We start from the raw sequence: 27,999 nt of genomic DNA on the forward strand, positions 1-27,999 counted from the left end.
AAATTTATTGCTGATTTTTTTGTAGTAACATGTTTTGGTTTTTTGCTATCTATTGTTGGCTGAGTTTTAATGATAGTTACTATGTGTTTTGCATTGTACTAGTACTAGCAAGTACTAGTTATTTGCTATTAGTTATTACTCTGGAGACCAGCAGTACAGAAATTATTAGAAAGCTATTAGAGATATTCTTAAATTGTTTAACAGAGTGTCAGTGAAATAGCCATTTAATGGAACTTACTTAAAATTTAATGCAAACCATGAAAGTCCCTTTATTAGAGAAATTGTACATACTGGTGAATGTGGTCAATGGTCATATCTATGGGTTAATTCTTTAAAAATCAGAACAAGGGGCACTTGGGTGGCTCAGTTGATTGTGTGCCCAGTTCTTGATTTATGCTCAGGTCATGGTCTCAGGGTCCTGAGATTAGACCCCGCATGGGTTCCCTGCTCAGTGGGGAGTCTGTTTCTCTCTTTCTCCCCCTCCCTCTGCCTCTTCCTGCTCATGCGCACATGCACACACTCTCTCTCTCTCAAATAAATAAATAAATCTAAAAAAAATAAAATAAAAAAATAAAAATCAAAGCCAATAATCAGGATAGATTTTATGCTCTCTTCATTGCATTGTGAAGTGTCTGGTGTAATCCTATTGTATTGTTGGAAGGATAGCTTGTACAAATTTTAAGAAAATTAGAAGATACATAGGAACACCAAGTTCTCCCCCTCCTTTTGCAACAGTCTCAATTATTTCCTTCACCACCTGGGCTTGCCTGCATGGGTAAACTGAACACAGAGGAGGCAGAGGGAGATGAGGATGATTTTCATTGGTCCCTGTTTTCTTCACGTGATCTTGACTGATGTTTTCATACATGTGTTCAACTGGTGAAGGGTACCTTTGCTCATCATAGCTGAACAACCGTAGTCCTGATGTCTGGTAATATTTATCATAAGTGATATAAATGTTGTAAGTTCTAATTTGGGAAATAGCACCCTCACACCAGCATCAGTCTTAGCTTTACAAGCTTCTACTATTTCCCTTGTGCCCAGGGTAGCCTCATCTGTTTCCAACAATCCACTCTCTCCATATACTTCCATATCTGCAGCTTCTCCTTCTTCTTCCTCTTCCTCCTCTTTACATACTGCTGAGCAATCTTGAAGTATTATACTGTCCTTGCTTTCCAATGTAATCTCCTTAACTGCTTCAGTTGTTCCTGCAATGCCTGTGTTATGGTAACTATCTACCCATCCCCCAACACCATCTTCTTCAATGGTAGCTTCCAATTCATCTAAATATTCCATCTGTGTACACCACTTTTGCATGGCACATTTTGGTGACCAAAAATTGTTTCCCATTGGTAGGTATGCCCTCACTTTCATTTCTTACCCTATAACCCATTGCCATGTTGGATAGAGATAGACTAAGTGATCTGCAGCTGCCACAAACTCTTCTGGGGTGATAACACCTGTTTCCTTAAACTTTGGTTCCCTGAGGACCTGGGTCAGGTACTTAGCCATTTCCAGTGCCTTTCCAAAATAGCCATTTAGAAAAGTCGAGAAGTGTCAGATCTAGATATACGTATATGTGTGTGTGTGTGTGTGTGTGTGTGTATACACACACACAACACATTTATTTCATTAAATAATATATTACCATTTTATAGATACTGATAATGAAGTTCAGAGAGGTTAAGTGATGTCATGTAGTTAACAAATGACTGAAGGCAGACTTGAAATCTCCACGCTGAGAGTTCTTTCTACTGTACTGCTCTGGGTCATCACAGCTAATATTAACAAGTCCCTGTACCCTTTACTAAGTACTTTCATCCCTTTTTGTTTTGTTTTGTTTTTAAGAATTTATTTATTTATTTGAGAGAGAGATAGAGAGAGAGAGCAGAGCAAGAGGGAAGGGCAGAGAGAGAAGCAGACTCCCCACCAAGCAGGGAGCCGGACATGACCTGAGCCCAAGGCTGAAGCTCAACTGGCTGAACCACCCAGGTGACCCACGTTCATCTTTATTACAACTCCATGAGATTAACAGATCCATATCACAGTGGCAGCAATACATAAAGTGGAGTCTTCTGACTCCTACTTGTACCCCACACTCTATGAATATCCTGAGTTCCTGGAGCTAACCTTGGATTTGCACTGAAACTCTGCATGATGGGTGTGGAACTGATGAGTAAGGGATTGCCATTCACAAGGTGCATTGTGATGACAGTGGAAATGCAGTCAGCAGGATCTGGGCCAAAATAATTAGTATGGAATACATTAGAATGACAGCCAGCTTCTAAGGACTCAATTTTTTGAGGGTATGTGCCTAAATGAAACTCGTCTCATTTCTTCCCTGGGGTTGAATTTTAAAAGCACAAGGAATGAGAGTGTTCATTGAGAGTATGATTTAAGGTACTTACAGGAAAAGAAGGAAGACCAGAGGAGGAGGGAACAAACAATATTCGAGTTCCAGGAACTTAGAAATCTAAGAAATGAGAGAATAATAATATAACACTTTTGGTGATGATGATAGAGAAAGAGGAGGACTCAGTGCATTCACAGATATGTTTCTGTTTTAAATCGTCTGCTCATTTTTGACCTAGAATTTTCCTTCTGGTAGTTTAGATGCATTTAAAGTATTAGCCTTTGGTTTCTACAATGTACATGGTTGGCCCCACGTGACTGTGGGTGTTAGACTCACTATGATGAGAACAGGGCCATGGTACCCCTCATACTCCATTCCCCAAAGGAAAGCAGGTCTGGCTGTCTTCCACTGGAAAACATATCCCTCACAGAATGAGTTCATTTTAGCTGTCAGCTATGGAGTATCTAAGAATCTCTGTATGCATGCAACATTGCCAGCAAGATGCCCACCCACCTCCACTGGGGATAAGAATCCCCAGTGGGGGAAAAAGGCTGCTTCCAAGTGAGTGAAGCAGCTGTTGTTTTACACAGAAATGTCAAAAGCACAAGCAAATTTTTCATCACCAATTGGCGGTGTCATGGCCAGTGAAATACTTAGTGGTTTTTATGTGGTTTGGGGAGAAGCAACTGGTTTTGTGAGGTTTAAGTTATAGATATGAATTATATATGTGGAAACTAAACCCTTGGCTTGAATTCATTTCATTGCTAATGATAGGATTTGAATCTGAGATGTGGTTGGTGGGAAATTAGCCACACTACACATCTTTAAGATGTTAAAAATTATTTTACTATCTTCTTAAAAAGTTTCTCTTTTTGTTACATTTTTCTTAGTAGTTCAATGAGTATAAATATGTTTTATTTTATTATATGTTTCTAGTAGCTAAGATTTTGCCATCTCCCAAAAGAAGTCTCTCTATATAAAAACATTAAGTTTTCCAAATGCAAAGAAATATAAACTATATGCCACTGTGTTTATATTGACTTTCCACTTACTCATAAGTTTATTTCCCCACCCATCTGTAATCTATTCTTTCATCTATGCATCTGTCCATCATCTAACAGGTATTGATTAAGTCTGTCTATAGCTGATACAATGTGTTAGACATTATAGGACACCAAAACCAATATAACTCCTATCTCCTGTCTTCCAGAAGCTTCAAATCATTTGACAGTTCATTTCTGACATGAAGAGGAGTAAGCCACCCTATCATCTCAGCAGTCATCTTTAAACAATAAGGAAAATGAAACAAATGCTATCTCCCACCCAGCTCACCAAGACACAGATACCAAGCCTCGCCATAGAGGCAGGGTCAACCTTTAAGACCCTTTTAAGATAAACTCTGTTTATGTACCTGATAAATGACAAAAAATGCATATGAGCTTAGAGTATATAAAGACTGTAAATTAGCTGTGATGTAGATTATGAGAAAATAGATAAGAGCTCAATATAAAGCAATAAAATCTAACATAACCTATGATGTCTTTATGAACCAAACTGTAAACATCTTTGGTGTTTGTCTTGATTGGTCTGATCATGTGACAGAGGTAACAAAGTAATGCAGCAGTTGTCTTGGTACATTTGGGCGGCTGTCACAGAAATACCACAGGCTGGGGTGCTTAAACAACAAACAGTTATTTCTCATAGTTCTGGAGGCTGGGAGCTTAAGATCCAGGTGCTGACAGATTCAGTATGTGGTAAGAATCCTCTCCCTGGTTGATGAGTGCCTGCCTTTTTGCTGTGCGCTCACATAGTGGAATGCATGAGAGAGCTCTTCAGGGCCTCTTCTATTTGGGCACAAATCTCTTTAATGAGGTCGCTCCCCTCATAACCTAATCATCTCCCCAAAGCTTCACCTCTTAATATCATTACACTGGGGTTAATTTTCAACTTTTGAATTTGGGAGACATTCAGTATATAGCAGTAGTTAACGTGTGTTGCTATATTAAGTTATTAAAAACTGTTCTTGAAATTGTACCTGGAGTTGGGATATTTTGAGTTGGAAGCTTCCTCAGTGATGATCTACCTTTAGACCCTATTTTGCAGATAAGGAAACAGAGGCTAAATAGATCATCTAACTGGCTGGGAGAGGACCTCCCCCCACCCCCATATCCAGGTCTTCAAACTCCAAGTCAAAGCTCTTTGCACTCTTCCTCTTACAAAGTTTTTATGGGAGATGTTTCACTGCCAACAGCTAGTAAGAGGACCAATTTTAGCCTAAGTTGAGGAAGAAGAACCTTGTTTTAAAAATCATCCTTCAACATTTTTTTCCTTTCTCTACCCTCCTCAAGCTGCTTTCTGGTTCCTTTTTGCTTCCCATGTCTTGTTTCCCTAATGGGAGTTCTAGTACCCTTGTATCAATTTGCATTGCAAATGTTCTCTAACATTTAACTCTTTGTCATCAACATGGTTTTTTAGTATATGTGCTGCCGAAGCGAGCACTCAACATGGTTTTTTAACCCAAGTAAAAGTTCTGTTAGGATTTACAGGTTACCTTGGGATAAAGGAACAGAAAGGTTTGGTGGATGGGAGGTTGAATCTTGGGTTTGTCTTATTTTATCAATTATTATTATTATTATTATTTTATCAATTATAGAGGTAAAATGGCTGTATATTTTATTTATTCTATCACAGGCCTTGAACTCAGCATGCATGTCACAAACACCAATGCTGGCACATCAGATTTGCCAGAGTTCTAGGGGAAAGTTTCATTCAATTTCATACATTACCAGAAGCACTGACGGTGGGTCACATAAACCCACACTCTTGACGCTGTGTACACATAGACACGGAAGGTCTAGGCCCATCTGTCTCTCCCCTTTTGCTCTTTCACTACCCCGCCATGGTCCTGGCACCCCCAAGTATGCATGTCCTGCTTTTCTGCCTACTCCATCCAATGACCAGAAACAACAGGAAGGTATTTTCCTAAATTAATACTCGTAAAGATGTGACAACATCTTCCCATAATACAACCTCTATTTGTCTTCCTTAAAAAAAAAAAAAAAGGTGGGGCTTTTAATAGCTCTTTTAGGGTTATTTTCCTTGTATTCTTAATTATATTAAAGACTCATATTCCTTCCCTGCGTATTCATTTAGAAAGAAGATTTTGTAATAGTCACATTTAATTTATCAGGGTGCAATAATTTGTGTTTCCCAATCATCGTGCCGACTTTGGTTCATTATACTATTGTTTCACATGAGTAAGTTAGCAAAGTTTGGATTGATTGACTCTAATTAACTAAAACTGGTTCCAGGCTGTGCATCTATTGTCATGGTAGCTAGCCGCAAAGCCCTAAACTGTGCAGCAATGGTGATATAAGGTAATATTGATTTGAAAACTGTAGATAATATGTAACCTTGGGCTTATCACTCTTTGGGAGACAAACTTAAAAAAAAAAAAAAGGAATGGGGAAGGGAGAGGTATTAGGACAAGTTGTAAGGGCACTTGGGAGTATAAATGGAATTTTCAGTGGGTTCACTTCTTTTATTGTTTTTCTTATCCAGAGATAATCACGAAGGTGTTGAACAGACAAATTCAAAGTCAGCAGTTGGAAGAGTAAGGATTTCATGGTTTTCTGAAACTGTGAAGAAATACACTTGCTGACAAACTGTCCAAGATCCACCTGAAATTATAGGGAAACCTATTTTATAGAGCAAATCTTTCTAGATATTACTCACCTAAAAGTAGGACTGTTTGAAATTTATTCTTTTCTTTGTTGCTGAATTTTTATAGCCAATAATGATCTTTGTCTGAGAAAAAATTGTTTTTAGACAGTGGGTAACTAGAAAAAATGATTGCATTTTATAGCCTGTAAGCATGAACAAATATTACCCTTGCTTTCTAGTGTTCGACAGAAATCAAGTTAAAGAAACTAGAGCAGATTGCCATAGGTGGGATTCACCAATTAATTTCCTTCTTTCCTAAGCAAAATGTTGCAGCTTCTGTCTTAAAGTACCAGTTAGGATCTTCTTACATTTGATTACTGTTGCTCACTTTTTCCATATTCTTCATTTTAAAAGCTCCAGGGCCCTGGTTTTCCATTACACCCTTATTAACTGAGCAGCTTTCCCCCTTCAATCATCCATTTATCACCAAGTTCAACAGAACAGTCTTTATGTCCCAACAGACAGATGAAATGAAAGTTTAACTCATGTACTACAGAACCTCGCTTGAGATGTTTTCTGCAGAATGGAGAAAATACTGGAAGCATTTCCAGTTTATCCAGCTACTTCCTTCATTTGTACTGTGCTGAAGTCTGTTTGGAAACAGGACAGGCTGCTTTCATGTCAGTACCTTCTTCATTTGATGGTTTGAGTTTCTTTTAATGTTTTGTGGCCATTGTGGCTGTGTGAGAAAGGATAAACTTCCAAATGTCACAGAGAAAATTGCCTGTATTCCTCAGGGTTTCCAGAGAAACAGAACCCAATAGGGTGTATGTGTGTGTGTGTGTGTGTGTGTGTGTGTGTGTGAGTGCATGTGTAGAAAGAGAGAGAGAGATTTTAAGGAATTGGCTCAGGTGTTTATGGAGGCTGCAAAGTTCAAAATCAGCAGAATGACTCATCAGGCTGGAGAACCAGGAAAAGTTGATGTTACAGTTTAAATCCAAAGACTTCTGCTATAGAATTCTCTCTTGCTTGGTGAAGGTCAGTCTTCTGTTCTAATCAGATCTTCAACTGATTGATTGAGGTCCACCCACACTATGGAAGGTAATTTGCTTTACTCAAGGTCCACAAACTTAAATCTCATCCAAAAACATTCCCACAGAAACATCCAAAATAATGTTTGGCCAAATATCTGCATATGGTGGCCCAGCCAAATTGACACAGATACATCACAGAGCCCAAGGCTCACATAAAGGTACAGGCTGAGGAACCAGGGAAGAAAAAGACGGGAAAGGACAATGACACAACTTTGTGTTGAAAAGAAAAACAAGAAAGAATATGGCTACTAATTCCTCACAGATTTTGTAGTATTTCAAATGATCATCACACAAACAATAACACATGCCTGTCTTTCTTCTTGAATGGCTTAGTAGCAGAATGTCCTCAAATCCTTTTGTTCTTAAGGGCAGGTAGGGATCATAGTAGTTCTAAAGCAGTGGAGCCCACAGGCGATATGCTGAAATGACAGTAAAGACCCTGGCCAGTCTCTTTCTTCTAGCCCACTCTAATGGGCTAGAAGCAAGTGGCTGCATATGTTAAATCCAGAGAATTTCTGCTCTGCACTTCTTTCTAGAATTCAAAACAGTAGTCCAAAAGGTCTCTGCCATGTTTACAATTTTCTGCCTCCTGAGCGCCAGTTACAAGTGACTCACTTCTTACCAAGTAGAAAGCAGGTATAGTATCTCTTGCAGGTAAAATAAATCATCTTAACATCTTCAATAATCAAACAATAAGCATTCTTTAAGTCCTTATTAGGTGCCCAGTGCTGAGGAAAATGCGAAGGAAGAATCAAATGCAGTGTTTACCTGTAAGAGTTTATAACTTTTTATAGGGGAGGGAAGCAAGTCTAATACATAGCCAATAAACAGAATACAAGTTACTAGTGGGAAGGGGGTCTTCAGACAAGAAATTCAGTCAGGGTTCATAGATGGTGACCATAAATATGAAATGGAATGACCACCTCTCTGTGTTGCTATATTTGAAAATATCCTGCAAAAATGGAGGGATACTGTTTAGACTGATTAAGAATTAGCTCATTCTTGGAACACCTGCGTGGCTCAGTTGCTTGAGTGCCCGACTCTTGGTTTTGGCTCAGGTCATGATCTCGGGGTCCTGAAATCAAGCCCTGCATCAGGCTCTGTGCTCAGTGTGGAGTGTGCTTATTCCTCTCCCTCCCCCTCTGCTCCTCCCACTCTCTCTCTCAAATAAATAAATAAATAAAATCTTAAAAAAAAAACCAATTAGCTCATTCTTATTCAAATAACTCCAGTTCCTCTCAATGATTGTATGTTTTCCTAGTGCCTTTTTACAACTTATTCAATTTAGGAGTCAAATTTATGAAAAACAGATGGAAACACCTAAGGATGGGTTTTTGATAAGAGGAGGTTATTTGGAGATCTTGTCTGTAAAATGGAATACATTTAGACACTTGTAAATCTTAGTTTACCTTCTGAGGAATCACTCCACTTTTTTCCCAAAGATCGTGACTATCATTACTTAGCTTATCTGTAGTGTCAGTTTTATCAGTATTCTCCTCATGCTTTTTCTTACAGAAAAAAAAAAAAATAGACTATGTTTGGAAATTATATTGGATAAACTCTGCCTTTCTAATAATTTCTGGAAATCTGAAATTATTGTAGATGACCTGAGATGGTAAGTTGATCTCCATAGCTTTGATTTATTCAATTCCCCCTCAGGACAGGAAGAATCCAGTGACAGAAAGTTTCAAGGAGACTGATTATGAGCTGAAGGAACAAGAATGTTTATTAAGAAGCCTGGGTCTTCACAGTGGGTAAAAGTAATAGGGAAGATACCAAGATCATTGTTGGAACTATTTCAAGGTCGAACCTGAAAAAAAAAAAAGAAAAAGAAAAAAAAGAAAGAGCCCTACCTGTCAGTTCTGAAGGGCAAACAAACTATCAGTACTAGGAAATTAGAACATAAGATGGGCTACAACAGGCTAGGATTAAGTGTGAGGAAAAGTCAAGGGTAGTAAGTCAGAACTAAGATTTTGAAATGAACATTGTATATTGTATATTGGTATATTTTTTCACATGGTCTGCAATTTATGTTAACAGGATGGGCAAACAGCTTAATCAGGGTGCAGTGGCAAGGTGGGAGGCAGAGCCAAGCTCCAAGTCAGTTCTCACTCTTCTAGTGACAGATGTCTGACCAAAAATGTCTTCTAATTTTGCTTCTTTATGTGAAAGGTGAGCCATCCCATCTGAGATGACACAAAATAGATCTGCTGATTCTTATTAAAATCAGAAAATATCAGAGAGACAGTGACCTTAATGCTGTGCTAAATCAAAGGATGGCCCACAGACCAGCAGCATCTGAATCACCTGGGAACTTGTTGGACATGTGAAATCTCAGGCTCCAGCCCAGATCTACTGCATCAGAACCTGCAACTTAGTAAGATTCCTAGGTGATTTATGTGCATGTTAAAATAAGGACCACCAAAATTCTTTCTATCCTACCACTTACAGATAGTGTTTGATTACAAACCCACAAGTGATATCGAATCCACAGTTGTTAAAATCAGTGTTTGCTAATAAATTCCCCTTTTTTAGAACCACAGTAACAGAAAGATTATATTTGGTCAATAAAAATATTGAATGAATGAATGAATGAATGAATGAAAGACTGGTTCACTTGGAATTGTGTTTGTCCATAAATTATTTGAGCTCGCTGGAAAATAAATCAGTTTCCCACAATCAGCTCGAAAATTAAATAATAAGGCTTTTTATTCTATATAGGCTTCTGTTTTGCAGGCTAAATAAGTCCAGTTCCTTCAACTATTTCTTAGTATCAAGGTGTGTTTAAGTTCCTTGCCATCCTTGGTACCTTTCCCTGGCCACATGTTGAATTCCACATGTCCCTCCTAGAATACGTCATCGAGGAGTAAACCCGTGCCTAGATGTGCCCTGAGTGGCACACAGTTCGAGGCACACAAGCTGATGACATTCCTCAGCCTCTGCTCTGGGATTTTCTAATTTAGCAAATTGGTTGTCACGTCACTAAAAATAGGAAGTTTGAACTTAGGCTCCCTTTTTTTGTTTGAGGTTATTTTGCTTACCACAAACGAAGGCCACAGAAGCTAAATATATGTCTACTTGAATGATGACTTTATAGCAATAAAATGAGCCCACAGGGGCTAATGACTCTGTAATCAGCTTTTTCAACCACTTCTTATATTGGGCATAATTTTCTCTCTCTCTCAGAAATTCTACATCATTTATCACTAGACTAACATGAGTAGAAGGGGAAAGGCATGAGCTGAGAGATTAGAGGCCACTGCCTTTCTGATATTAAATCATAATAGTAAATTTGCCTGGAGGAGACTTCGATTTTGGATACCAGTAGAGTAGACTCATATTCATTTTTAGTTCAGAATTCCTACTTTGACATTAGGCTTAAGAAATTAAGTTTTAAAAAGAATTTATTTTGTTTTTAGTTTAAAAAATAATCAACAGTATATCAACATGATTAACAGTGTACCAACTCAGGGTCATTTTTAAAGTTCCTTTCATTGGTCTCTACCACCTCCTGGTTGCTAGCAAGGGAAGGGTATCAAATCCCTATTGCTGACCTGTTTGAAAATTGGTAAGTTGAAACACTTTTTTGGGGGGGGGGTTATCATAACATTTTGGTGTACTTGTGCTACAGACACCATTTGAGTACAATTTCTATTACACCTTTTAGTATCAACTTTAATTCAGGGACGCCTGGGTGGCTCAGTGGGTTAAAGCCTCTGCTCATGCTCAGGTCATGATCCCACGGTTCTGGGATCGAGCCCCGCGTCGGGCTCTCTGCTCAGCAGGGAGCCTGCTTCCCTTACTCTCTCTGCCTGCCTCTCTGCCTACTTGTGATCTCTCTCTCTGTGTCAAATAAATAAATAAAATCTTTAAAAAAATATATCAACTTTAATTCAGATACTCCTTCCACAACTTGAAGTTCAACCTGCTGCATTGGTAGCTATGCCTTTACCAAAGTTGACTGCCTTAGGCCTGGTACCCTCTGCTTATTCCTCGAGATCTACTCTTCACCCTTGTCCTCCCTATTGCCTGCTTTGGTAGGCTGTGCTGTACAGATTACATCAACGGGCTTCCATGCTCCTCTCCCTTCTTATCCTTTAGGTCTAGAAGTGGCAAGGTTCTACTTCTATTAGTCTAGGATTTCTGCGCCATCCTTTATGGATTCTTTAGAGCTTACTCACGTCTGTAATCAGTACTTTGTATATAAACCCTCCTTGAATTATCTTAATTGATGGTATCATCTGCATCTGTTTCTTTGTTCCTTTATTCTGGATGATTATAGGACCCATTCATTCATTCTGTCATTTTGTTGTTGTTGTTATTTACTTACCCATTTATGTAGCAAACATTTATACATTTTCTATTATTTATCAAGCATTCTGCTGAATTTCTTTAGAGTTCATTCTCTACTAAAAAGTCAGTAAACCTTAGATAAAGTTAACTCATAAATTTCTTATCTTAGTTGCTCCATGTCCTATTGGCAAAAAGCCTGTAATTAGTAGACAGGTACGACAAGTCATCTCAAGACAATGTTTGCTACTCTTGTGACACTGAATAAGACCCTCTTTTCATATCAAGTCAGTCTTTTTTTGATTTACTTAAATCAAAGTACAAGTAACAAATATTTTTTTTTTAAAGATTTTATTTATTTATTTGACAGAGAGATCACAAGTAGGCAGAGAGGCAGGCAGAGAGAGAGAGAGGGAAGCAGGCTCCCTGCAGAGCAGAGAGCCCCATGCGGGACTCGATCCCAGGACCCTGAGATCATGACCTGAGCCGAAGGCAGTGGCTTAACCCACTGAGCCACCCAGGCGCCATATTACTGTTCTAATTTTTTAAATTTTTTTTTTTTCTTGAGAAAGGGTGAGAGAGAGCACAAGTCGGGGTAGAGGGACAGAGAGAAGGGGAAAGAGAATCTTAAGCAGGATCCATACTCAACACAGAGCCCCATGTCCCATGTAGAGCTCCATCCTACAACCCCAATATCATGACCTGAAGTCAAGAGTCAGAGGCTTAACCAACTGAGTCATGCAGGTGCCCCACAAATACTGTTTTAAATCAAAAGACTCATATAAACAAATGATAAGAGCTATTCTGTTGGTGCCAATAACTAAAGCTGTCCAATCACGCTTAGCTTCAAATTTTTTCATGATGCCTACATCTAGTCTTTGGCCAATAACTTGCTGTCTAAGCCTACTTATAAAGGCAACATTGGAGAACCTCTCAGCAAAAGACAATATACATATATTTGGTCGTAGTCACCAGCTAAAGGGTAAGAGGTTTGCACTCCTTAGAACTGTCTTGTGTATGTGGTTGAAGAACAATCCTTCTCATTTTGGATAAAGACATGGTGATGTTTATTCTCAAGGATAGAGGGATAGCGTCCTTTCACTGGCTTTCTTTGGCTCTGGTTGTGAAACAATAACATGGTTTCATGGCAGCGATGGTGAAAAGAGTTTAGTTTGTAGTAAAATCATCGTTGACTGCATTAATAAAAGTTAAGACTAAATTATAAGTGATAAGACTAAAGGATGTGAAAGTCCTAATCTTCAGTAAAGTGACAGGAAAATAAGACTAGGCTATGTTCTTCTCAGAGTCCTATTTTAAGGAGAGTAGAAATTTGTCACTGTTCAAGATGAGCATAAAGTCCAGGTCTGGACAGCATATCATATGAGAGGTATGTAAAAGAAAAGGAGATCACAAAACAACTGTTTTTAAACATGGAGGACTGGATTTATTTTCTATAGCTCCAAAAATCAGAACACTGTCGGTGTGCATTTTTTCCTCTGAAATGCAGAGATTACTTCCCATCTCATTTTATGAAGTTGGAATTAGCCTGATATGGCATCCTGTCAAAGACATTGCAGGAAAAGAAAATCAAAGACCAATATTCTTCATGTGCACAGATGCAAAAATTCTAAATAACACTTTAGCAAATTACATCCAACTATATAAGTAAAGGATAATGATAATACATCCTGAGCACATAGGGCAAGTCAAAAGAGAAAATCCTTATGGGGCACCAGGGTGGCTCAGTGGATTAAAGCCTCTGCCTTCGGCTCAGGTAATGATCTCAGAATCCAGGGATTGAGCCCCGCATCGGGCTCTCTGCCTGGTGGGGAGCCTGCTTCCCCCTCTCTCTCTGCCTGCCTCTCTGCCTACTGTGATCTCTCTGTCAAATAAATAAATAAAATCTTAAAAAAAAAAAAAAGAATATCCTTACAATCACCCTACTAGAACAAGTGTTTGACAAAATCCAACAATCATTCCCCATTAAGGAAAAGAGAAAACCTCTCTGGAAATCAGGATTAGAAAAGAATTTACTCAATCTGCTGAAAGTAGCTAACATATTTAATGATGAAAGACTGAATGCTTTCCTCCTAGAACTAGGAACAAGACAAGGATGCTCACTCTCACCACTACTATTCAATAATGCATTGGAGATTCAAGCCAGCACAGTCCATCAAGAAAAAGAAAGAAAGTTACCCAGATAAGGAAGAAATAAAACTTTTATTTGCATTTTTACACGATTATTTGCGTAAAAAATCACATGAATCTACAAGAAATCTAAATAATAAGTGTTTTACAAGATTTTTGGGTATAAGATCTATAAGCAAATGTATTTGAATATACGAACAGTAGACTCTTACAACTTAAAATTTAAATATCTCATATATTATAGAACAGTTTGAAAAATGTAAAATACTTAGGGATAAATCTGACAAAATACATGAAAAACCTGTGCACTAAAAATTATAAAATACTCCCAAAATACTGTTGGGAGAAATTAAGGGAGATATAAGTAATTGAAAAGATGCACTCTTCATGGGTTGAAAGCGTTAATGTTGTTTAGATCTTAGTCCTCCCAAAACTGATCTATAAATCTGATGCAATTCCAATCAAAATCTTAGCAGGTTTTTTTCTCTTTTCTTTTGGTAGATATTGACAGCTGATTTTAATTCTTATGAAAAAAAGAACACTGTTGGTGGGCTAACACTTTCAATATGCAGACTTATAAAGGTACAGAAATTAAGAGAATTAGCATCAAGATACAGAATAGATCAATGAAACAGTTTAGAGAGTCTATGGACAATTGATTTTTGACAAAGGTATAAGGTTAATTCAATAAAAAAAAAATACTCTTGTCAACAAATGGACTGGATATCCATAAACAATAAGATGAACTTTGACTCATACACAAAAAGATGAATTTTGATTTATCTTTCTCACCATATACAAAAAAGTAAGTCAAATGGATGCTAAAACTAACTATAAAATCTAAAATAATACAACTTCTGGACGAAAACAAACGTGAAAATTTTGTGATCTAGGTGTAGGTAAAGAGGAGGATTCATAAAAGAATAAACTGATAATTCACAGTTTTTCAAAATTAAAAACTTCTGCTCTTTAAAAGACATTGTTAAGTAAATGAAAAAACTAGCCATAGACTTGGGGGAAATATTTGCAAAGCTTTTATCTGTTAAAGAATTGTGTGTTGGATAAAGAACTTTAAAATCCAGTAGTAAGAAAACAACACACCAATTAAAAATGGGCAAAGATCTGAAGAGACAGTTCACCAAAGAAGATAGGTGGATGGTGTATAAACATATGAAAAGATGCTGAACAACATTAGGCATTAAGGGAGTACAAGACAAAACACCGCAAGATGCCATTACACAACTGTTAGAATGGCAAAAATGTCAAAGTCTGATCATACTTAATGTAGAGAAGGATGCAGAGAACTAGAACTCTCATACAGTGCTGGTGGGTACATCAAATGGTATAATCACTTTGGAAAACAAGTTGGTGGTTTCTTAAACTGTAAATGCATACCCATCATACTATCTAACCATTCATTCTACTTTTAGATATTTACCCAGGAGAAATGAAAATATATCAAGACTTGTATATGAATATTCTTATTGGTCTTATTTGTTTTCTTTTGGGGGGGAGGGGCAGAGGGAGAGGGAGAGAAAATCTTAAGCAGGCTTCATTTCACAAGATCCTGAGATCATGACCTGAGCTGAAATCAACCATCTGACACTTAACCGAGGCACCCAGGCGCCCCTAGTCTTATTTGTTATAGCCAAAGTGGAAATAACCTTAGTATTCATGAAAAGAAGAAGAGATAAGCAATTTTTGATATATGCAATACAATGAAATTCTGCAACAAAGAAAAATAATGAACTACTAATATATGGAAAGCATGATGGATCTCAAAATAATCATGTTGACTGAAAAAAGAGTGAATGCTATAGGATCTCACTGATAGAAAATTCTAGAGAATGCAAAGAAATTTAAAGTGATATAAAGCAGATGAGTGATTTCTTGAGAACACGGTTGGTGGTAGGAGATGAGGAAGTTCTAATGGGTTTACACTGAGGCTGAGGAAGTGTTGGGATGGTGTATATGTTCATTCTGTTGATGGTGATGACAGTTTCACGGATGTATGAGTATGTCCAAACATCAAATTGTCTATTTTAAACATGTGCTATGTATGTTGATTACATGCCACTAAAGAGACAGGAGCAGGAGGCTGGTAGAGAAGGAAAGAAAGACGGTGTGCTAAGTAAGTGATATGATTTAGTAAGAGGCTGATCATATTTTGAGACTGAAACACAATTTCCCTGCATACTTAACACAACAGACATGGGCCGGGAGGGCTTCTAGACTCCTCTCCCTCTCTGCTCTCCTCAGTTTTCCCCTTCTCTCCTCCCACTCCTTTTATTCCTTCTTTCCTTCTCTGCATTATGAGATTAAAAATTATATTTCATCTTGGGGTGCCTGAGTGGCTCAGTCTGTTAAGCAGCTAACTCTTGATTTTGGCTCAGGTCACGATCTCAGGGAGAAGGCGAGCAGGTGTCAGGCTGTGCGCTCAGCAGGGGGTCTGCTGGGATTCTCTCTGCGTCCCTCTGCCCCTCCCCCTGCTCATGTGCACAAGCTCTCTTAAAAATCAGTAAGTAAATCTTTAAAAATTTATATTTTATCTTAAGAATCAGCAAAGACTAATTTCTGAAAATACTTCTGTACCTCCCTTGGGATGGCAGGTGATACGTTAGCACCTAGAATAGCCAGAGAGGAGGAGTCAAGATGGCGGAGAAGTAGCAGGTTGAGACTACATCAGGTAGCAGGAGATCAGCTCGATAGCTTATCTAAACATTGCAAACACCTACAAATCCAACGGGAGAGCGAAGAGAAGAAGAACAGCAACTCTAGAAACAGAAAATCAACCACTTTCTGAAAGGTAGGACTGGGGGAGAAGTGAATCTAAAACGACGGGAAGATAGACCGCGGGGGGAGGGGCCGGCTCCCGGCAAGCGGCGGAGGAACGGAGCACAAAATCAGGACTTTTAAAAGTCTGTTCCACTGAGGGACATTGCTCCAGAGGCTAAACCAGGGTGAAGCCCACGCGGGGTCAGCATGGCCCCAGGCCCCGCAGGGTCACAGAAGGATCGGGGGTGTCGGAGTGTCGCAGAGCTCGCAGGTATTAGAATGGAGAAGCCGGCTACAGAGACAGAGCCGAGGACTGAACTCTCAGCTCGGGGTTACCTTGAACTGGTCGCAGGCTGGGTGAGCTCGGAGCGCGGCTAGAGGCTGGGGATACAGGAGTGATTGGGTGCTGTCCTCTGGGGGTGCACTGCGGAGTGGGGCCCCAGGCTCTCGGCTACTCCGGGCCGGAGACTGGGAGGCCGCCATTTTCATTCCCGTCCTCTGGAACTCTACGGAAAGCGTTCAGGGAACAGAAGCTCCCAAAAGCGAACCTGAGCAGATTACTTAGTCCGGCCACTGGTAAGGGCGGTGCAATCCCGCCTCGGGCAAAGACACTTGAGAGTCACTACAACAGGCCCCTCCCCCAGAAGATCAACAAAATATCCAGCCAGGACGAAGTTCATCTATCAAGGAAAGTAGATTCAATTCCTAAGACAGCAGCGCAATTCCAGAGGAGGAGAAAGCAAAGCACGGAACTCATGGCTTTCTCCCCATGATTCTTTAGTCTTGCGGCTACTTCAATTTTTTTTTCTTTTTTCAATTTTTTTTCTTTTTTCTTTTTTCTTCTTCTGCTAAAATTTTTAAAACTTTTACCCTTTTCGTTTTTAACGTTTTTTGACTAGTATCTAAATATATATATTTTTTCTTTCTTTTTTATATTTTTTCTTTATTTGTTTTATTTTTTAAACTTTTTCTTTTTTTTTCTGAACCTCTTTTTATCCCCTTTCTCGCCCCCACAATTTGGGGTCTCTGCTCATTTGGTTACAGCGCATTTTTCGGGTTCTTTGCCACCCTTTTAGTATTTTATTTGCTCCTTCATATCCTCTTATCTGAACAAAATGACAAGGCGGAAAAAATCACCACAAACAAAAGAACAAGAGACAGTACCAAAGGCTAGGGACCTAATCAACACAGACATGGGTAATATGTCAGATCAAGAGTTCAGAATGATGATTCTGAACATTCTAGCCGGGCTCGAAAAAGGCATGGAAGATATTAGAGAAACCCTCTCTGGAGATATTAAAGCCCTTTCTGGAGAAATTAAAGAACTAAAATCTAACCAAGTTGAAATCAAAAAAGCTATTAATGAGGTGCAATCAAAAATGGAGGCTCTCACTGCTAGGATAAATGAGGCAGAAGAAAGAATTAGTGATATAGAAGACCAAATGACAGAGAATAAAGAAGCTGAGCAAAAGAGGGACAAACAGCTACTGGACCATGAGGGGAGAATTCGAGAGATAAGTGACACCATAAGACAAAACAACATTAGAATAATTGGGATTCCAGAAGAAGAAGAAACAGAGAGGGGAGCAGAAGGTCTATTGGAGAGAATTATTGGAGAGAATTTCCCTAACATGGCAAAGGGAACAAGCATCAAAATCCAGGAGATGCAGAGAACCCACCTCAAAGTCAACAAGAATAGGTCCACACCCCATCACCTAATAGTAAAATTTACAAGTCTTAGTGACAAAGAGAAAATCCTGAAAGCAGCCCGAGAAAAGAAGTCTGTAACATACAATGGTAAAAATATTAGATTGGCAACAGACTTATCCACAGAGACCTGGCAGGCCAGGAAGAGCTGGCATGATATATTCAGAGCACTCAATGAGAAAAACATGCAGCCAAGAATACTCTATCCAGCTAGGCTATCATTGAAAATAGAAGGAGATAAAAAGCTTCGAGGACAAACAAAAACTGAAAGAATTTGCAAACACCAAACCGGCTTTACAGGAAATATTGAAAGGGGTCCTCTAAGCAAAGAGAGAGCCTAAAAGTAGTAGATCAGAAAGGTACAGAGACAATATACAGTAACAGTCACCTTACAGACTAATAATGGCACTAAATTCATATCTCTCAATAGTTACCCTGAATGTTAATGGGCTAAATGCCCCAATCAAAAGAAACAGGGTATCAGAATGGATAAAAAAACAAAACCCGTATGTTGCCTACAAGAAACTCATTTTAGACGCGAAGACACCTCCAGATTTAAAGTGAGGGGGTGGAAAACAATTTACCATGCTAATGGGCATCAGAAGAAAGCTGGGGTGGCAATCCTTATATCAGATCAATTAGATTTTAAGCCAAAGACTATAATAAGAGATGAGGAAGGACACTATATCCTACTCAAAGGGTCTGTCCAACAAGAAGATCTAACAATTTTAAATATCTATGCCCCTAACGTGGGAGCAGCCAACTATATCAACCAATTAATAACAAAATCAAAGAAACACATCAATAATAATACAATAATAGTAGGGGACTTTAACACTCCCCTCACTGAAATGGACAGATCATCCAAGCAAAAGATCAACAAGGAAATAAAGGCCTTAAATGACACACTGGACCAGATGGACATCACAGATATATTCAGAACATTTCATCCCAAAGCAACAGAATACACATTCTTCTCTAGTGCACATGGAACCTTCTCCAGAATAGATTACATCCTGGGTCACAAATCAGGTCTCAACCGGTATCAAAAGATTAGGATCATTCCCTGCATATTTTCAGACCACAATGCTCAGAAGCTAGAACTCAATCACAAGAGGAAAGCTGGAAAGAACCCAAATACATGGAGACTAAACAGCATCCTTCTAAAGAATGAATGGGTCAACCAGGAAATTAAAGAAGAATTGAAAAAATTCATGGAAACAAATGATAATGAAAACACAACAGTTCAAAATCTGTGGGACACAGCAAAGGCAGTCCTGAGAGGAAAATATATAGCGGTACAAGCCTTTCTCAAGAAACAAGAAAGGTCTCAAGTACACAACCTAACCCTACACGTAAAGGAGCTGGAGAAAGAACAAGAAAGAAACCCTAAACCCAGCAGGAGAAGAGAAATCATAAAGATCAGAGCAGAAGTCAATGAAATAGAAACCAAAAAAAAAAAAAAAAAAAAAAAAGAAAAAAATCAATGAAACTAGGAGCTGGTTCTTTGAAAGAATCAATAAGATTGATAAACCCCTGGCCAGACTCATCAAAAAGAAAAGAGAAGGGACCCAAATCAATAAAATCATGAATGAAAGAGGAGAGATCACAACTAACACCAAAGAAATACAGACAATTATAAGAACATACTATGAGCAACTCTACGCCAACAAATTTGACAATCTGGAAGAAATGGATGAATTCCTAGAGACATCTAAACTACCACAACTGAACCAGGAAGAAATAGAAAACCTGAACAGGCCCATAACCAGTAAGGAGATTGAAACAGTCATCAAAAATCTCCACACAAACAAAAGCCTTGGGCCAGACGGCTTCCCAGGGGAATTCTACCAAACATTTAAAGAAGAACTAATTCCTATTCTCCTGAAACTGTTCCAAAAAATAGAAATGGAAGGAAAACTTCCAAACTCATTTTATGAGGCCAGCATCACCTTGATCCCAAAACCAGACAAGGATCCCACCAAAAAAGAGAACTACAGACCAATATCCTTGATGAACACAGACACAAAAGTTCTCATCAAAATACTAGCCAATAGGATTCAACAGTACATTAAAAGGATTATTCACCATGATCAAGTGGGATTTATTCCAGGGCTGCAGGGTTGGTTCAACATCTGCAAATCAATCAATGTGATACAACACATTAATAAAAGAAAGAACAAGAACCATATGATACTCTCAATAGATGCTGAAAAAGCATTTGACAAAGTACAGCATCCCTTCCTGATCAAAACTCTTCAAAGTGTGGGGATAGAGGGCACATACCTCAATATTATCAAAGCAATCTATGAAAAACCCACCGCAAATATCATTCTCAATGGAGAAAAACTGAAAGCTTTTCTGCTAAGGTCAGGAACACGGCAGCGATGTCCATTATCACCACTGCTATTCAACATAGTACTAGAAGTCCTAGCCTCAGCAATCAGACAACACAAAGAAATTAAAGGCATCCAAATTGGTAAAGAAGAAGTCAAACTATCACTCTTCGCAGATGATATGATACTATATGTGGAAAACCCAAAAGACTCCACTCCAAAACTGCTAGAACTTGTACAGGAATTCAGTAAAGTGTCAGGATATAAAATCAATGCACAGAAATCCGTTGCATTTCTGTACACCAACAACAAGACAGAAGAAAGAGAAATTAAGGAGTCAATCCCATTTACAATTGTACCCAAAACTATAAGATACCTAGGAATAAACCTAACCAAAGAGGCTAAGAATCTATACATAGAAAACTATAAAGTACTCATGAAAGAAATTGAGGAAGACACAAAGAAATGGAAAAATGTTCCATGCTCCTGGATTGGAAGAATAAATATTGTGAAAATGTCCATGCTACCTAAAGCAATCTACACATTTAATGCACTCCCTATCAAAATACCATCCATTTTTTTTCAAAGAAATGGAACAAATAATCCTAAAATTTATATGGAACCAGAAAAGACCTCGAATAGCCAAAGGAATATTGAAAAAGAAAACCAAAGTTGGTGGCATCACAATTCCGGACTTCAAGCTCTATTACAAAGCCGTCATCATCAAGACAGCATGGTACTGGCACAAAAACAGACACATAGATCAGTGGAACAGAATAGAGAGCCCAGAAGTAGACCCTCAACTCTATGGTCAACTAATCTTCGACAAAGCAGGAAAGAATGTCCAATGGAAAAAAGACAGCCTCTTCAATAAATGGTGCTGGGAAAATTGGACAGCCACATGCAGAAAAATGAAATTGGACCACTTCCTTACACCACACACGAAAATAGACTCCAAATGGATGAAGGACCTCAATGTGAGAAAGGAATCCATCAAAATCCTTGAGGAGAATGCAGGCAGCAACCTCTTCGACCTCAGCCGTAGCAACATCTTCCTAGGAACAACGGCAAAGGCAAGGGAAGCGAGGGCGAAAATGAACTATTGGGATTTCATCAAGATCAAAAGCTTTTGCACAGCAAAGGAAACAGTTAACAAAACCAAAAGACAACTGACAGAATGGGAGAAGATATTTGCAAACGACATATCAGATAAAGGGCTAGTATCCAAAATCTATAAGGAACTTAGCAAACTCAACACCCAAAGAACAAACAATCCAATCAAGAAATGGGCAGAGGACATGAACAGACATTTCTGCAAAGAAGACATCCAGATGGCCAACAGACACATGAAAAAGTGCTCCACGTCACTCGGCATCAGGGAAATACAAATCAAAACCACAATGAGATATCACCTCACACCAGTCAGAGTGGCTAAAATTAACAAGTCAGGAAATGACAGATGCTGGCGAGGATGTGGAGAAAGGGGAACCCTCCTCCACTGTTGGTGGGAATGCAAGCTGGTGCAACCACTCTGGAAAACAGCATGGAGGTTCCTCAAACTTGAAAATAGAACTACCCTATGACCCAGCAATTGCACTACTGGGTATTTACCCTAAAGATACAAACATAGTGATCCGAAGGGGCACGTGTACCCGAATGTTTATAGCAGCAATGTCTACAATAGCCAAACTATGGAAAGAACCTAGATGTCCATCATCAGATGAATGGATAAAGAAGAAGTCGTATATATACACAATGGAATACTATGCAGCCATCAAAAGAAATGAAATCTTCCCATTTGCGACGACGTGGATGGAACTAGAGCATATCATGCTTAGTGAAATAAGTCAATCGGAGAAAGACAACTATCATATGATCTCCCTGATATGAGGACATGGAGAAGCAACATGGGGGGTTAGGAGGATAGGAGAAGAATAAATGAAACAAGATGGGATTGGGAGGGAGACAAACCATAAATGACTCTTAATCTCACAAAACAAACTGGGGGTTGCTGGGGGGAGGTGGATTGGGTGAGGGGGAGGGGGCTATGGACATTGGGGAGGGTATGTGCTATCGTGAGTGCTGTGAAGTGTGTAAACCTGGCGATTCACAGACCTGTACCCCTGGGGATAAAAATACATTATATGTTTATTTAAAAAAAAAAATTTGGAAGGGGAGGCGAACCATAAGAGACTATGGACTCTGAAAAACAACCTGAGGGTTTTGAAGGGTCAGGGGTGGGAGGTTGGGGGAACAGGTGGTGGGTAATGGGGAGGGCACGTATTGCATGGAGCACTGGGTGTTGTGCAAAAACAATGAATACTGTTACGCTGAAAAAATAAATAAAATGGAATAAAAATTAAAAAAAAAAAAAGAATAGCCAGAGAGAAGGAAATAAAAGAAATATGTCAAATGCTTTCTTCTAGAAATGGACAGACACTTAGGAGGGAGAGAACAGAGTAGACAAGACAGAAAGGATGACAGAGACATGGCGCCATCGCTGAAGTGTTGTTCAGCCCAGGGATGTCTAATATTCAGTTTTAATCATTAATGTTGGTGTTGCTAGGATAGAAAATCTTCCTGGGGAAAGGCTACTGGGTCAATCTCAGGGCAGAGGTGTACGAGCAGCTGCCCCATGCAGGCACACAAGTTGTTGTAGGCAAGGATTTTCAAGAATTTGTAAGGCTAGAGGCCTTGCTGGCAAGTTCAGGGAAGGCACTGGATTTTCCACTGGAAATGAAACTGGCATTCGGGAGATAGATGAATGGCACTTTGTCTCTCTCTCTTTTTTTTTTATATTTTATTTATTTGACAGAGAGAAATCACAACTAGGCAGAGAAGCAGGTAGAGAGAGAGGAGGAAGCAGGCTCCCTGTGGAGCAGAGAGCCCGATGTGGGGCTCGATCCCAGGACCCTGGGATCATGACCTGAGCTTTAACCCACTGAGCCACCCAGGTGCCCCTGTTTCTTTTTTAATCACTGTGTGTCAGGAAGTATGTAGCAGGAAGCACGCCGAGGACTGGGTATTCCAAGATGAATAAGATGTGACCTTGTCCTTCACAGCTTTATGTCAAAATTTTAAGTCACAATACAGTGTCTGCAATGATAGTGTAATACTTGAGGTTGGTTGGTGTGCTTGCTTCAGAGTTTTCACAAGTGACCTAGTGGTAGTCATGAGGCACAATCTATTTGTCTGTCTATCTATCTATCATCTATCCATCCATCCATAGCACTTTAGATAAAAGCATATGAAATCATAATAAAATCAATAAAATTAAAAATAATAAAATAAAGTGTCTATTATCCACATCAAATAATGTCAGGCAGTGAGATTTTTGAGGGTGCTGACGACTTAGCATCCCACACATGCCTTGGTACCTTTGTGCCTAAGGCGGCACAGAGCTACTCTCCAGGATGACTCCCCCATTCCCCATTCAGAATTCCCATCACCATTAGGTGATGATGGAGGACATACGTGAGCTCATGAGGCAGACATCAGAGGGTTGGGTTTTTTGTACAAACTCCACAGCAGATTCTCAGTGAGAGGATTCCGTGCGTTTCTGCTTGGAAACTATGGTTCATGGACATCATGACAAGAGCCAGGTGATGAGTTGCCTTTGTTCCTTACCTGTTGTGGGACAGGGGAAATCATACAAACTTTGGACAGCGATTGAAATTTCACCTTTGCCCCATCTATATAATCTTGGTTGAGAAATTAAACCAAAGTCTCAGTTTTTTCCATCTCTAATATGAGAAAAAAAAAACTTGCTTAAAAGACATTTAGCATCAGAAAAAAAATGTTTATATATAAATACATAACACTTGGCACCTACTAGGTATGTAATAATTTTAATTATTATTATTATTTTTGTAATTTCTGGGGCTCAAACTATTATTCAAGATTAGAGTTCAACACTTAGGGAAGGACAAAGGGACCTTCCAGATAGGGCTGTTCTTCAAATCCAGAAAAAAAAAGAAAGAAAAAGATGTAGATCTAATTCTGAGACTGCAGCTCTGCCCAGGCATTTGGCTGTGTAAGCCAAAGATTTCAGACACCTGTAAGAAGTCCATGAGTTGGAAAAAACAAACTAAGACACTTGAAGCAACTAGACAACAGTATCATATAATCAATTACTAGCATGTGCTGTATAGGCAAGAGATGTTACGGGACCCTGATGTAATTAGCGTCTTGTTTTTCTTTAGTCTATGTGCAGAACAGTATTTAAAGAGGTTCAAGGCAATGTGCAAAGTACTAAGTGGTCCCCTAGTGGCCAGAAGGAGTTAATACCACATATACCCCAAAAGGAACAAGTAAGAACATTATTTACTTTCACTTTGTTTACCTCTTAGGCTATCTTCATTTGAGCTAAGAATTTCTGATTCTAAATTAATTCATTCTTCAATTATAGGTGTCTAAAACTATTTTGCCAAATAATACTAATCATACTGACTTTCATGGTCCCCAGTGCAGCCCTAAACATATATTTCTCATGGTTTACGGATTTATAGGGACTGTACATTTATTTGTCAGGGCTTCCTATATTAAGATTTGAACCTTTTGAATGGATTAATTGGGTGAGTGCTATCTAGAGGCATCATACATTCTAGTTTTCCCAGGACAGCCTTGGTTTATGCTTGTTTTCCCAGTGTAATTGTTAGTATAGACCTCTTTTATGATCATAATCATCCCAGTTCTAGTAATAAAACATTCTTGTTGCCCTAGTGTTATCTCTTGCTCCTTCCTGCTCTTTTTTCTCCATTGAACATTCCAGAAATACTGATATAACTCATGACCAGACATGAGGTCAGTCTGGATGTGATCTCTCATTCTAGTAATCACCAGAGTTTATTTGGCTGATCTGGCTGGTTAGGAAGCTATTCTCTTTTCTCTTAAAATACTCGGCATGCGCTCTTTCATAAGTTGCATTCTTTATCAGAGAAGAGGACTGCGGCTGATCACTGATGTGTGTGCTACTGAGCTCCTGTGTTTGACTTTTCTCACAGGTTCTAAAGGTGACCTCTAAGCCAGGTCTAATGTTGCTTGGGCATAATATGAAGAGCCTGAGTGAAATATGTCCAGGAAATACTCAGTCTATGAAATATACCACTGTGCCAGCATGAGGGTAAAATGAATGTGTTAATAGGTGAAAGATGATCTAGACACCAAAACCGAGCCAGAACAAAAGGAAATTGTGAACATTTTTAAGATACAGAACAAGCTTATCCACAATGGCCCAAATGTCACCTTTTATCCTAGAACGATATGGACACCTGTAAAACTCAGTCAGGAGAGACTTTCAAACTCAAATTTATGCTTGATGTGTCAGAAATAAATTGGTACATTTATAGACTATTTGTGTGAATGCATCACAGTAGAAATATTTTGGAATCCAGCAGTGGACTTGTGAATGCCTTGTTAATATGAAGTATACTTGTCTTACTCAGATTTCTTAGGAAGCATGCCTATACCCTGACATGATTTGATTCAAATGATTTAATACATTTGGCAACTAAAATAATATTTTAATGGGTGATTCAATTTGAAATGCCAAAATAAAATTATTGCAAATAAAGAGACACATACAATTTGTTCATCTTCATAAACTGCTTTGAGCTTTTGATAATCAGAAACAAAATATTACTCTAAATGGCTTAACCAATACATTTCTTTTTAAAATTTTCTTCCCCTTCTCATTATTTCTGACCTATTTCCCCCCTTCCATGCTATAATTTTTATCTTAACCATATACATTTTACATGTGAACGAGACTTTGAATTTATGACTCCAAGAGATAACTGCACACACACACACACACACACACACACACACACACACACACGCTATAAATGGTGTTGTACTGGTTTGGTTTTTTTTAACACCTGTAATCTTATGCTTATGAGGACTAAACCTTAAAAATAAATATCTGCCAAATAGGTACTGTAACATATAATAATATAATAAAATGCAATAAAATTTATAATTGAAAAATAAGATTTGGGGAATTTCAGCCTCATGTAGTTACTTATAAAATACCAATGAAATAGTTTTGAATCCTTCACATTAAACTGAGTATAAACAACCATATTTAGCAAACCAATAAAGAAGGTCTGCAAAGGCCTAGATGGGAACCATTCTGAGCTGGTTATGGCCACACATAGCTGAAAGTCAAAGATCTTCAGTGTGACTGTAAGGTAAGAATGCTGAAGAATTTCAAGGAGAAATAAGGAGGTTACTTCTTCCATTACTGCTAAATTTTGACCGAAGATATGTATTCCTCCTTTCATGCAATGAATGTTTAAGCTCTTCTCCATCTGTCAGCCATAGAGTGTAAGCCTAACACTGGGTATACAGAGTTGAACTGGAAGCAATTATAATTGAATGTTCACTGAAATAAAATTCTGTATATTCTCCTAAATAGTCATGTTCAGGGTTATGAACTTGAAATGACCAAACTATTATAATGGTTGCCTCTTCATCAGGGCTACTAGAAAGCTCAGAGCCTAATCTGTAGTCATTACTTGCAAATATTTAGACTCCATGGATGTATTTTGTACTGACTTCACTCCTTGATCCATTTGATTATTTACTCTGTTTCCCTTCTGTCTAGTGTTTAAACAATTTTAATTTATGTTTTCTTACATTTTTTTATCGAATGTATTAATCTTTGTAAGTCACGGGTACAGACAAAAATCATATCTAAGGATTCCCCTGGAAGTATGTATGTTCTACAAATGCTGCCTCATAGCACTTCTCCTACTTCTCCTAGTTATCTCAAGCTTAATTCCCTTAAAGCGGACACGAAACACTAAGGATTATCTGATAGTATAACACAGAATCAATGATTTATACAGAGTGATTCATCCCACCCCTCTTCCCCCCCATTTTACAAGTTGTTGTCTTTCTGCCAAAATGTCAGAATGTTTTACATAATCCACACCATGAATGTAGTGTAACGCAGAACAAGAAGACAGACCCTTCTCTAAGGATTTGTCTGACACAGATTCATGCAGAAGCAAATGAGTGATAGGTATCATTTCAGCTGGGGACGTACAGTTAAAGGTGAGTCTGTCTACGGTAGGCAGTTAGAGAGGGACAGAGTTCTCGGCAACAGCTAAAAACAACACGTTGAAGAAAGAATCCATTCCGGCTCAGTCGTGGATCGGTACGGGAGAACAATGAGATGCAGGAAATGATAAGTGAATGGTTAAGAAGATGACAGCTCAAGCAGAGGAGGCCCCAGGCACCCCGGGGCAGAGAGACTGTCGAACCTCTCCCTGGCGTGGGAGAGTTAGGGCTCAAAATCCACCCTCGTCATCTTTCATTTGTTTCGTGATGTCAGTCAGTTAGTCATTCTTAACTAACCCTTTCCATTGTAATTATCAAACCATGATCCTCAGCAAGCATTTGCTGTCAGGACTCTCCAGTCCAGAGCAGGGAGGCAACTTCTGTCAAAAACTATGTTTCTACCAGTTACATGTGACGTTCGCTTTTCAGTGTCCTCCACAATTGTATCTGGATGGCTCTGAGAATGAAAAAGAATCCTGCTCCGATGCATCCTGCGCCAGCTTCCTTCCTCTTTTCTTTCTCCTTCCCGTTTTCTCGTCTTCGACTCTTCTGTTGGGGTGATCCTCAT

At 38.8% G+C, this 27,999-nt stretch overlaps 1 pseudogene; it reads right to left on the reverse strand.

Moving 5' to 3' along the window:
* Positions 1-613: 613 nt before the first annotated feature.
* On the reverse strand, positions 614-27,999 carry LOC123953901 (annotated as a pseudogene).

This window comes from Meles meles, chromosome 12, assembly GCF_922984935.1.
Source record: "Meles meles chromosome 12, mMelMel3.1 paternal haplotype, whole genome shotgun sequence".
Lineage (NCBI taxonomy): Eukaryota > Metazoa > Chordata > Mammalia > Carnivora > Mustelidae > Meles > Meles meles.